At 49.5% G+C, this 10000-nt stretch overlaps 5 non-coding genes and 5 pseudogenes across 5 annotated transcripts; all 10 read left to right on the forward strand.

Annotated features, from left to right (window-relative positions):
- Positions 1–845: 845 nt before the first annotated feature.
- On the forward strand, positions 846–964 carry LOC139246803 (5S ribosomal RNA). The gene has a single exon (XR_011590618.1). It is a non-coding gene; the product is annotated as a 5S ribosomal RNA (ribosomal RNA).
- An 874-nt stretch (positions 965–1838) lies between these two features.
- On the forward strand, positions 1839–1957 carry LOC139246450 (5S ribosomal RNA; annotated as a pseudogene).
- An 874-nt stretch (positions 1958–2831) lies between these two features.
- On the forward strand, positions 2832–2950 carry LOC139246107 (5S ribosomal RNA; annotated as a pseudogene).
- An 874-nt stretch (positions 2951–3824) lies between these two features.
- LOC139246896 (5S ribosomal RNA) lies at positions 3825–3943 on the forward strand. Its single transcript, XR_011590708.1, has one exon. It is a non-coding gene; the product is annotated as a 5S ribosomal RNA (ribosomal RNA).
- Positions 3944–4817: 874 nt separating this feature from the next.
- Positions 4818–4936, forward strand: LOC139246416 (5S ribosomal RNA; annotated as a pseudogene).
- Positions 4937–5810: 874 nt separating this feature from the next.
- On the forward strand, positions 5811–5929 carry LOC139246805 (5S ribosomal RNA). Its single transcript, XR_011590620.1, has one exon. It is a non-coding gene; the product is annotated as a 5S ribosomal RNA (ribosomal RNA).
- Positions 5930–6803: 874 nt separating this feature from the next.
- Positions 6804–6922, forward strand: LOC139246379 (5S ribosomal RNA; annotated as a pseudogene).
- An 874-nt stretch (positions 6923–7796) lies between these two features.
- Positions 7797–7915, forward strand: LOC139246806 (5S ribosomal RNA). Its single transcript, XR_011590621.1, has one exon. It is a non-coding gene; the product is annotated as a 5S ribosomal RNA (ribosomal RNA).
- An 874-nt stretch (positions 7916–8789) lies between these two features.
- On the forward strand, positions 8790–8908 carry LOC139246807 (5S ribosomal RNA). Its single transcript, XR_011590622.1, has one exon. It is a non-coding gene; the product is annotated as a 5S ribosomal RNA (ribosomal RNA).
- An 874-nt stretch (positions 8909–9782) lies between these two features.
- LOC139246452 (5S ribosomal RNA) lies at positions 9783–9901 on the forward strand (annotated as a pseudogene).
- The last annotated feature ends 99 nt before the right edge of the window (positions 9902–10000 follow it).

Here is a 10000-nt window from a genome sequence, read left to right on the forward strand (position 1 = left end):
TCTGCACACAGAGAGCCGTTGATCCATCAACAACCTTTTTGCTGCTCTCTCTCTCACTTTGCTTTCACCATTTCTTTCCTGCACATTCTCCTGCTGCTACACAAATGTGAGGGGGTCGACGCAAGGGACGAAAGAACGCAGAACAACAAAATAAGTTGGCAAAAAAACACACGCTGGCGCAGGCACACCAGGACGCAGCAACAGAGAGGAGAGACAAGGTGCATAGAAACCTGGGAGGGACAAACAGCAAGAGAACAAAGAATCGTGCAGGAAGAGCTGCAATTCAATGCAGGAAAAATGTAAAGCCAACTAGCATGCTGCTGGAATGCATGTGTGTTCATGTGAGGAGTGTTGCAAATCAGAATGCCGAGTAGCAGGCGCCACTTGCCACATGGGGTTCCGAAATGTGGCTACAACAGCGATCTGGCTTAATAATTGGTGGGATTGGAAATGAAACAATCCTGGTGTTTTGGGGGCGGTGGAAGCTTTTTTGGGGGAGGAGAGATTTGGGGATGGGGAGATTTGGGGGAGAGCGATTTGAGGGGATGAGAGATTTCGAGGTTGGCGAGCGTGAGATTGGGGGGTGAGTGAGTGAGTGAGTGATTTGTGGGTGAGTGAGGGAATGGTGAAAGTCAGGCAGTTTTGAAGCTTGAGGCAAGGCAATGAAGGATAGGGCTTGTCGTTTGCTTGTGTGGGAGTCAGAGCAGCAAGAGGTGGGTGTGGCGGAAGGAAAATGGTGAAATGAATCTTGAGTGCTGATTATTTGCATGAATGCATGGAAGGAGAAAAAGAAGTGAAGAACAGCCTTATGTCCGTTTAAGTAAAGAGAAAGCCATGACATTGATGCCTGCGGCCACACTAGTCTGAAAACGCCCGATCCCGTCTGATCTCGGAAACCAAGCAGACTGAGGCCTGGTTAGTACTTGGATGGGAGACTGCCTGGGAATACCAGGTGCAGTAGGCTTTTGCTGCCATCCACAGGCTGCTCATGCTTCTGCACACACAGTGCCGTTGATCCATCAACAACCTGTTTGCTGCTCTCTTTCTCACTTTGCTTTCACCATTTCTTTCCTGCACATTCTCCTGCTGCTCCACATATGTAACGGGGTCGTCGCAAGGGGCGAAAGAACACAGAACAACAAAATAAGTTGGCAAAAGAATACACGCTGGCGCAGGCACACCAGGACGCAGCAACAGAGAGGAGAGACAAGGTGCATAGAAACCTGGGAGGGACAAACAGCAAGAGAACAAAGAATCGTGCAGGAAGAGCTGCAATTCAATGCAGGAAAAATGTAAAGCCAACTAGCATGCTGCTGGAATGCATGTGTGTTCATGTGAGGAGTGTTGCAAATCAGAATGCCGGGTAGCAGGCGCCACTTGCCACATGGGGTTCCGAAATGTGGCTACAACAGCGATCTGGCTTAATAATTGGTGGGATTGGAAATGAAACAATCCTGGTGTTTTGGGGGCGGTGGAAGCTTTTTTGGGGGAGGAGAGATTTGGGGATGGGGAGATTTGGGGGAGAGCGATTTGAGGGGATGAGAGATTTCGAGGTTGGCGAGCGTGAGATTGGGGGGTGAGTGAGTGAGTGAGTGATTTGTGGGTGAGTGAGGGAATGGTGAAAGTCAGGCAGTTTTGAAGCTTGAGGCAAGGCAATGAAGGATAGGGCTTGTCGTTTGCTTGTGTGGGAGTCAGAGCAGCAAGAGGTGGGTGTGGCGGAAGGAAAATGGTGAAATGAATCTTGAGTGCTGATTATTTGCATGAATGCATGGAAGGAGAAAAAGAAGTGAAGAACAGCCTTATGTCCGGTTAAGTAAAGAGAAAGCCATGACATCGATGCCTACGCCCACACTAGTCTGAAAACGCCCGATCTCGTCTGATATCGGAAGCTAAACAGAGTCAGGCCTGGTTAGTACTTGGATGGGAGACTGCCTGGGAATACCAGGTGCAGTAGGCTTTTGCTGCCATCCACAGGCTGCTCATGCTTCTGCACACAGAGAGCCGTTGATCCATCAACAACCTTTTTGCTGCTCTCTCTCTCACTTTGCTTTCACCATTTCTTTCCTGCACATTCTCCTGCTGCTACACAAATGTGAGGGGGTCGATGCAAGGGACGAAAGAACGCAGAACAACAAAATAAGTTGGCAAAAAAACACACGCTGGCGCAGGCACACCAGGACGCAGCAACAGAGAGGAGAGACAAGGTGCATAGAAACCTGGGAGGGACAAACAGCAAGAGAACAAAGAATCGTGCAGGAAGAGCTGCAATTCAATGCAGGAAAAATGTAAAGCCAACTAGCATGCTGCTGGAATGCATGTGTGTTCATGTGAGGAGTGTTGCAAATCAGAATGCCGAGTAGCAGGCGCCACTTGCCACATGGGGTTCCGAAATGTGGCTACAACAGCGATCTGGCTTAATAATTGGTGGGATTGGAAATGAAACAATCCTGGTGTTTTGGGGGCGGTGGAAGCTTTTTTGGGGGAGGAGAGATTTGGGGATGGGGAGATTTGGGGGAGAGCGATTTGAGGGGATGAGAGATTTCGAGGTTGGCGAGCGTGAGATTGGGGGGTGAGTGAGTGAGTGAGTGATTTGTGGGTGAGTGAGGGAATGGTGAAAGTCAGGCAGTTTTGAAGCTTGAGGCAAGGCAATGAAGGATAGGGCTTGTCGTTTGCTTGTGTGGGAGTCAGAGCAGCAAGAGGTGGGTGTGGCGGAAGGAAAATGGTGAAATGAATCTTGAGTGCTGATTATTTGCATGAATGCATGGAAGGAGAAAAAGAAGTGAAGAACAGCCTTATGTCCGTTTAAGTAAAGAGAAAGCCATGACATCGATGCCTGCGGCCACACTAGTCTGAAAACGCCCGATCCCGTCTGATCTCGGAAACCAAGCAGACTGAGGCCTGGTTAGTACTTGGATGGGAGACTGCCTGGGAATACCAGGTGCAGTTGGCTTTTGCTGCCATCCACAGGCTGCTCATGCTTCTGCACACACAGTGCCGTTGATCCATCAACAACCTGTTTGCTGCTCTCTTTCTCACTTTGCTTTCACCATTTCTTTCCTGCACATTCTCCTGCTGCTCCACATATGTAACGGGGTCGTCGCAAGGGGCGAAAGAACACAGAACAACAAAATAAGTTGGCAAAAGAATACACGCTGGCGCAGGCACACCAGGACGCAGCAACAGAGAGGAGAGACAAGGTGCATAGAAACCTGGGAGGGACAAACAGCAAGAGAACAAAGAATCGTGCAGGAAGAGCTGCAATTCAATGCAGGAAAAATGTAAAGCCAACTAGCATGCTGCTGGAATGCATGTGTGTTCATGTGAGGAGTGTTGCAAATCAGAATGCCGGGTAGCAGGCGCCACTTGCCACATGGGGTTCCGAAATGTGGCTACAACAGCGATCTGGCTTAATAATTGGTGGGATTGGAAATGAAACAATCCTGGTGTTTTGGGGGCGGTGGAAGCTTTTTTGGGGGAGGAGAGATTTGGGGATGGGGAGATTTGGGGGAGAGCGATTTGAGGGGATGAGAGATTTCGAGGTTGGCGAGCGTGAGATTGGGGGGTGAGTGAGTGAGTGAGTGATTTGTGGGTGAGTGAGGGAATGGTGAAAGTCAGGCAGTTTTGAAGCTTGAGGCAAGGCAATGAAGGATAGGGCTTGTCGTTTGCTTGTGTGGGAGTCAGAGCAGCAAGAGGTGGGTGTGGCGGAAGGAAAATGGTGAAATGAATCTTGAGTGCTGATTATTTGCATGAAAGCATGGAAGGAGAAAAAGAAGTGAAGAACAGCCTTATGTCCGGTTAAGTAAAGAGAAAGCCAGGACATCGATGCCTACGGCCACACTAGTCTGAAAACGCCCGATCCCGTCTGATCTCGGAAACCAAGCAGACTGAGGCCTGGTTAGTACTTGGATGGGAGACTGCCTGGGAATACCAGGTGCAGTAGGCTTTTGCTGCCATCCACAGGCTGCTCATGCTTCTGCACACACAGTGCCGTTGATCCATCAACAACCTTTTTGCTGCTCTCTCTCTCACTTTGCTTTCACCATTTCTTTCCTGCACATTCTCCTGCTGCTACACAAATGCAAGGGGGTCGACGCAAGGGACGAAAGAACGCAGAACAACAAAATAAGTTGGCAAAAAAACACACGCTGGCGCAGGCACACCAGGACGCAGCAACAGAGAGGAGAGACAAGGTGCATAGAAACCTGGGAGGGACAAACAGCAAGAGAACAAAGAATCGTGCAGGAAGAGCTGCAATTCAATGCAGGAAAAATGTAAAGCCAACTAGCATGCTGCTGGAATGCATGTGTGTTCATGTGAGGAGTGTTGCAAATCAGAATGCCGAGTAGCAGGCGCCACTTGCCACATGGGGTTCCGAAATGTGGCTACAACAGCGATCTGGCTTAATAATTGGTGGGATTGGAAATGAAACAATCCTGGTGTTTTGGGGGCGGTGGAAGCTTTTTTGGGGGAGGAGAGATTTGGGGATGGGGAGATTTGGGGGAGAGCGATTTGAGGGGATGAGAGATTTCGAGGTTGGCGAGCGTGAGATTGGGGGGTGAGTGAGTGAGTGAGTGATTTGTGGGTGAGTGAGGGAATGGTGAAAGTCAGGCAGTTTTGAAGCTTGAGGCAAGGCAATGAAGGATAGGGCTTGTCGTTTGCTTGTGTGGGAGTCAGAGCAGCAAGAGGTGGGTGTGGCGGAAGGAAAATGGTGAAATGAATCTTGAGTGCTGATTATTTGCATGAATGCATGGAAGGAGAAAAAGAAGTGAAGAACAGCCTTATGTCCGGTTAAGTAAAGAGAAAGCCATGACATCGATGCCTACGGCCACACTAGTCTGAAAACGCCCGATCTCGTCTGATCTGGGAAGCTAAACAGAGTCAGGCCTGGTTAGTACTTGGATGGGTGACTGCCTGGGAATACCAGGTGCAGTAGGCTTTTGCTGCCATCCACAGGCTGCTCATGCTTCTGCACACAGAGAGCCGTTGATCCATCAACAACCTTTTTGCTGCTCTCTCTCTCACTTTGCTTTCACCATTTCTTTCCTGCACATTCTCCTGCTGCTACACAAATGCAAGGGGGTCGACGCAAGGGACGAAAGAACGCAGAACAACAAAATAAGTTGGCAAAAAAACACACGCTGGCGCAGGCACACCAGGACGCAGCAACAGAGAGGAGAGACAAGGTGCATAGAAACCTGGGAGGGACAAACAGCAAGAGAACAAAGAATCGTGCAGGAAGAGCTGCAATTCAATGCAGGAAAAATGTAAAGCCAACTAGCATGCTGCTGGAATGCATGTGTGTTCATGTGAGGAATGTTGCAAATCAGAATGCCGAGTAGCAGGCGCCACTTGCCACATGGGGTTCCGAAATGTGGCTACAACAGCGATCTGGCTTAATAATTGGTGGGATTGGAAATGAAACAATCCTGGTGTTTTGGGGGCGGTGGAAGCTTTTTTGGGGGAGGAGAGATTTGGGGATGGGGAGATTTGGGGGAGAGCGATTTGAGGGGATGAGAGATTTCGAGGTTGGCGAGCGTGAGATTGGGGGGTGAGTGAGTGAGTGAGTGATTTGTGGGTGAGTGAGGGAATGGTGAAAGTCAGGCAGTTTTGAAGCTTGAGGCAAGGCAATGAAGGATAGGGCTTGTCGTTTGCTTGTGTGGGAGTCAGAGCAGCAAGAGGTGGGTGTGGCGGAAGGAAAATGGTGAAATGAATCTTGAGTGCTGATTATTTGCATGAATGCATGGAAGGAGAAAAAGAAGTGAAGAACAGCCTTATGTCCGTTTAAGTAAAGAGAAAGCCATGACATTGATGCCTGCGGCCACACTAGTCTGAAAACGCCCGATCCCGTCTGATCTCGGAAACCAAGCAGACTGAGGCCTGGTTAGTACTTGGATGGGAGACTGCCTGGGAATACCAGGTGCAGTAGGCTTTTGCTGCCATCCACAGGCTGCTCATGCTTCTGCACACACAGTGCCGTTGATCCATCAACAACCTGTTTGCTGCTCTCTTTCTCACTTTGCTTTCACCATTTCTTTCCTGCACATTCTCCTGCTGCTCCACATATGTAACGGGGTCGTCGCAAGGGGCGAAAGAACACAGAACAACAAAATAAGTTGGCAAAAGAATACACGCTGGCGCAGGCACACCAGGACGCAGCAACAGAGAGGAGAGACAAGGTGCATAGAAACCTGGGAGGGACAAACAGCAAGAGAACAAAGAATCGTGCAGGAAGAGCTGCAATTCAATGCAGGAAAAATGTAAAGCCAACTAGCATGCTGCTGGAATGCATGTGTGTTCATGTGAGGAGTGTTGCAAATCAGAATGCCGGGTAGCAGGCGCCACTTGCCACATGGGGTTCCGAAATGTGGCTACAACAGCGATCTGGCTTAATAATTGGTGGGATTGGAAATGAAACAATCCTGGTGTTTTGGGGGCGGTGGAAGCTTTTTTGGGGGAGGAGAGATTTGGGGATGGGGAGATTTGGGGGAGAGCGATTTGAGGGGATGAGAGATTTCGAGGTTGGCGAGCGTGAGATTGGGGGGTGAGTGAGTGAGTGAGTGATTTGTGGGTGAGTGAGGGAATGGTGAAAGTCAGGCAGTTTTGAAGCTTGAGGCAAGGCAATGAAGGATAGGGCTTGTCGTTTGCTTGTGTGGGAGTCAGAGCAGCAAGAGGTGGGTGTGGCGGAAGGAAAATGGTGAAATGAATCTTGAGTGCTGATTATTTGCATGAATGCATGGAAGGAGAAAAAGAAGTGAAGAACAGCCTTATGTCCGGTTAAGTAAAGAGAAAGCCATGACATCGATGCCTACGCCCACACTAGTCTGAAAACGCCCGATCTCGTCTGATCTCGGAAGCTAAACAGAGTCAGGCCTGGTTAGTACTTGGATGGGAGACTGCCTGGGAATACCAGGTGCAGTAGGCTTTTGCTGCCATCCACAGGCTGCTCATGCTTCTGCACACAGAGAGCCGTTGATCCATCAACAACCTTTTTGCTGCTCTCTCTCTCACTTTGCTTTCACCATTTCTTTCCTGCACATTCTCCTGCTGCTACACAAATGCAAGGGGGTCGACGCAAGGGACGAAAGAACGCAGAACAACAAAATAAGTTGGCAAAAAAACACACGCTGGCGCAGGCACACCAGGACGCAGCAACAGAGAGGAGAGACAAGGTGCATAGAAACCTGGGAGGGACAAACAGCAAGAGAACAAAGAATCGTGCAGGAAGAGCTGCAATTCAATGCAGGAAAAATGTAAAGCCAACTAGCATGCTGCTGGAATGCATGTGTGTTCATGTGAGGAGTGTTGCAAATCAGAATGCCGAGTAGCAGGCGCCACTTGCCACATGGGGTTCCGAAATGTGGCTACAACAGCGATCTGGCTTAATAATTGGTGGGATTGGAAATGAAACAATCCTGGTGTTTTGGGGGCGGTGGAAGCTTTTTTGGGGGAGGAGAGATTTGGGGATGGGGAGATTTGGGGGAGAGCGATTTGAGGGGATGAGAGATTTCGAGGTTGGCGAGCGTGAGATTGGGGGGTGAGTGAGTGAGTGAGTGATTTGTGGGTGAGTGAGGGAATGGTGAAAGTCAGGCAGTTTTGAAGCTTGAGGCAAGGCAATGAAGGATAGGGCTTGTCGTTTGCTTGTGTGGGAGTCAGAGCAGCAAGAGGTGGGTGTGGCGGAAGGAAAATGGTGAAATGAATCTTGAGTGCTGATTATTTGCATGAATGCATGGAAGGAGAAAAAGAAGTGAAGAACAGCCTTATGTCCGTTTAAGTAAAGAGAAAGCCATGACATCGATGCCTGCGGCCACACTAGTCTGAAAACGCCCGATCCCGTCTGATCTCGGAAACCAAGCAGACTGAGGCCTGGTTAGTACTTGGATGGGAGACTGCCTGGGAATACCAGGTGCAGTAGGCTTTTGCTGCCATCCACAGGCTGCTCATGCTTCTGCACACACAGTGCCGTTGATCCATCAACAACCTTTTTGCTGCTCTCTTTCTCACTTTGCTTTCACCATTTCTTTCCTGCACATTCTCCTGCTGCTCCACATATGTAACGGGGTCGTCGCAAGGGGCGAAAGAACACAGAACAACAAAATAAGTTGGCAAAAGAATACACGCTGGCGCAGGCACACCAGGACGCAGCAACAGAGAGGAGAGACAAGGTGCATAGAAACCTGGGAGGGACAAACAGCAAGAGAACAAAGAATCGTGCAGGAAGAGCTGCAATTCAATGCAGGAAAAATGTAAAGCCAACTAGCATGCTGCTGGAATGCATGTGTGTTCATGTGAGGAGTGTTGCAAATCAGAATGCCGAGTAGCAGGCGCCACTTGCCACATGGGGTTCCGAAATGTGGCTACAACAGCGATCTGGCTTAATAATTGGTGGGATTGGAAATGAAACAATCCTGGTGTTTTGGGGGCGGTGGAAGCTTTTTTGGGGGAGGAGAGATTTGGGGATGGGGAGATTTGGGGGAGAGCGATTTGAGGGGATGAGAGATTTCGAGGTTGGCGAGCGTGAGATTGGGGGGTGAGTGAGTGAGTGAGTGATTTGTGGGTGAGTGAGGGAATGGTGAAAGTCAGGCAGTTTTGAAGCTTGAGGCAAGGCAATGAAGGATAGGGCTTGTCGTTTGCTTGTGTGGGAGTCAGAGCAGCAAGAGGTGGGTGTGGCGGAAGGAAAATGGTGAAATGAATCTTGAGTGCTGATTATTTGCATGAATGCATGGAAGGAGAAAAAGAAGTGAAGAACAGCCTTATGTCCGTTTAAGTAAAGAGAAAGCCATGACATCGATGCCTGCGGCCACACTAGTCTGAAAACGCCCGATCCCGTCTGATCTCGGAAACCAAGCAGACTGAGGCCTGGTTAGTACTTGGATGGGAGACTGCCTGGGAATACCAGGTGCAGTAGGCTTTTGCTGCCATCCACAGGCTGCTCATGCTTCTGCACACACAGTGCCGTTGATCCATCAACAACCTGTTTGCTGCTCTCTTTCTCACTTTGCTTTCACCATTTCTTTCCTGCACATTCTCCTGCTGCTCCACATATGTAACGGGGTCGTCGCAAGGGGCGAAAGAACACAGAACAACAAAATAAGTTGGCAAAAGAATACACGCTGGCGCAGGCACACCAGGACGCAGCAACAGAGAGGAGAGACAAGGTGCATAGAAACCTGGGAGGGACAAACAGCAAGAGAACAAAGAATCGTGCAGGAAGAGCTGCAATTCAATGCAGGAAAAATGTAAAGCCAACTAGCATGCTGCTGGAATGCATGTGTGTTCATGTGAGGAGTGTTGCAAATCAGAATGCCGGGTAGCAGGCGCCACTTGCCACATGGGGTTCCGAAATGTGGCTACAACAGCGATCTGGCTTAATAATTGGTGGGATTGGAAATGAAACAATCCTGGTGTTTTGGGGGCGGTGGAAGCTTTTTTGGGGGAGGAGAGATTTGGGGATGGGGAGATTTGGGGGAGAGCGATTTGAGGGGATGAGAGATTTCGAGGTTGGCGAGCGTGAGATTGGGGGGTGAGTGAGTGAGTGAGTGATTTGTGGGTGAGTGAGGGAATGGTGAAAGTCAGGCAGTTTTGAAGCTTGAGGCAAGGCAATGAAGGATAGGGCTTGTCGTTTGCTTGTGTGGGAGTCAGAGCAGCAAGAGGTGGGTGTGGCGGAAGGAAAATGGTGAAATGAATCTTGAGTGCTGATTATTTGCATGAATGCATGGAAGGAGAAAAAGAAGTGAAGAACAGCCTTATGTCCGTTTAAGTAAAGAGAAAGCCATGACATCGATGCCTGCGGCCACACTAGTCTGAAAACGCCCGATCCCGTCTGATCTCGGAAACCAAGCATAGTGAGGCCTGGTTAGTACTTGGATGGGAGACTGCCTGGGAATACCAGGTGCAGTAGGCTTTTGCTGCCATCCACAGGCTGCTCATGCTTCTGCACACACAGTGCCGTTGATCCATCAACAACCTGTTTGCTGCTCTCTTTCTCACTTTGCTTTCACCA

The sequence above is a fragment of the Pristiophorus japonicus genome, unplaced genomic scaffold (genome assembly GCF_044704955.1).
Source record: "Pristiophorus japonicus isolate sPriJap1 unplaced genomic scaffold, sPriJap1.hap1 HAP1_SCAFFOLD_247, whole genome shotgun sequence".
NCBI lineage: Eukaryota > Metazoa > Chordata > Chondrichthyes > Pristiophoridae > Pristiophorus > Pristiophorus japonicus.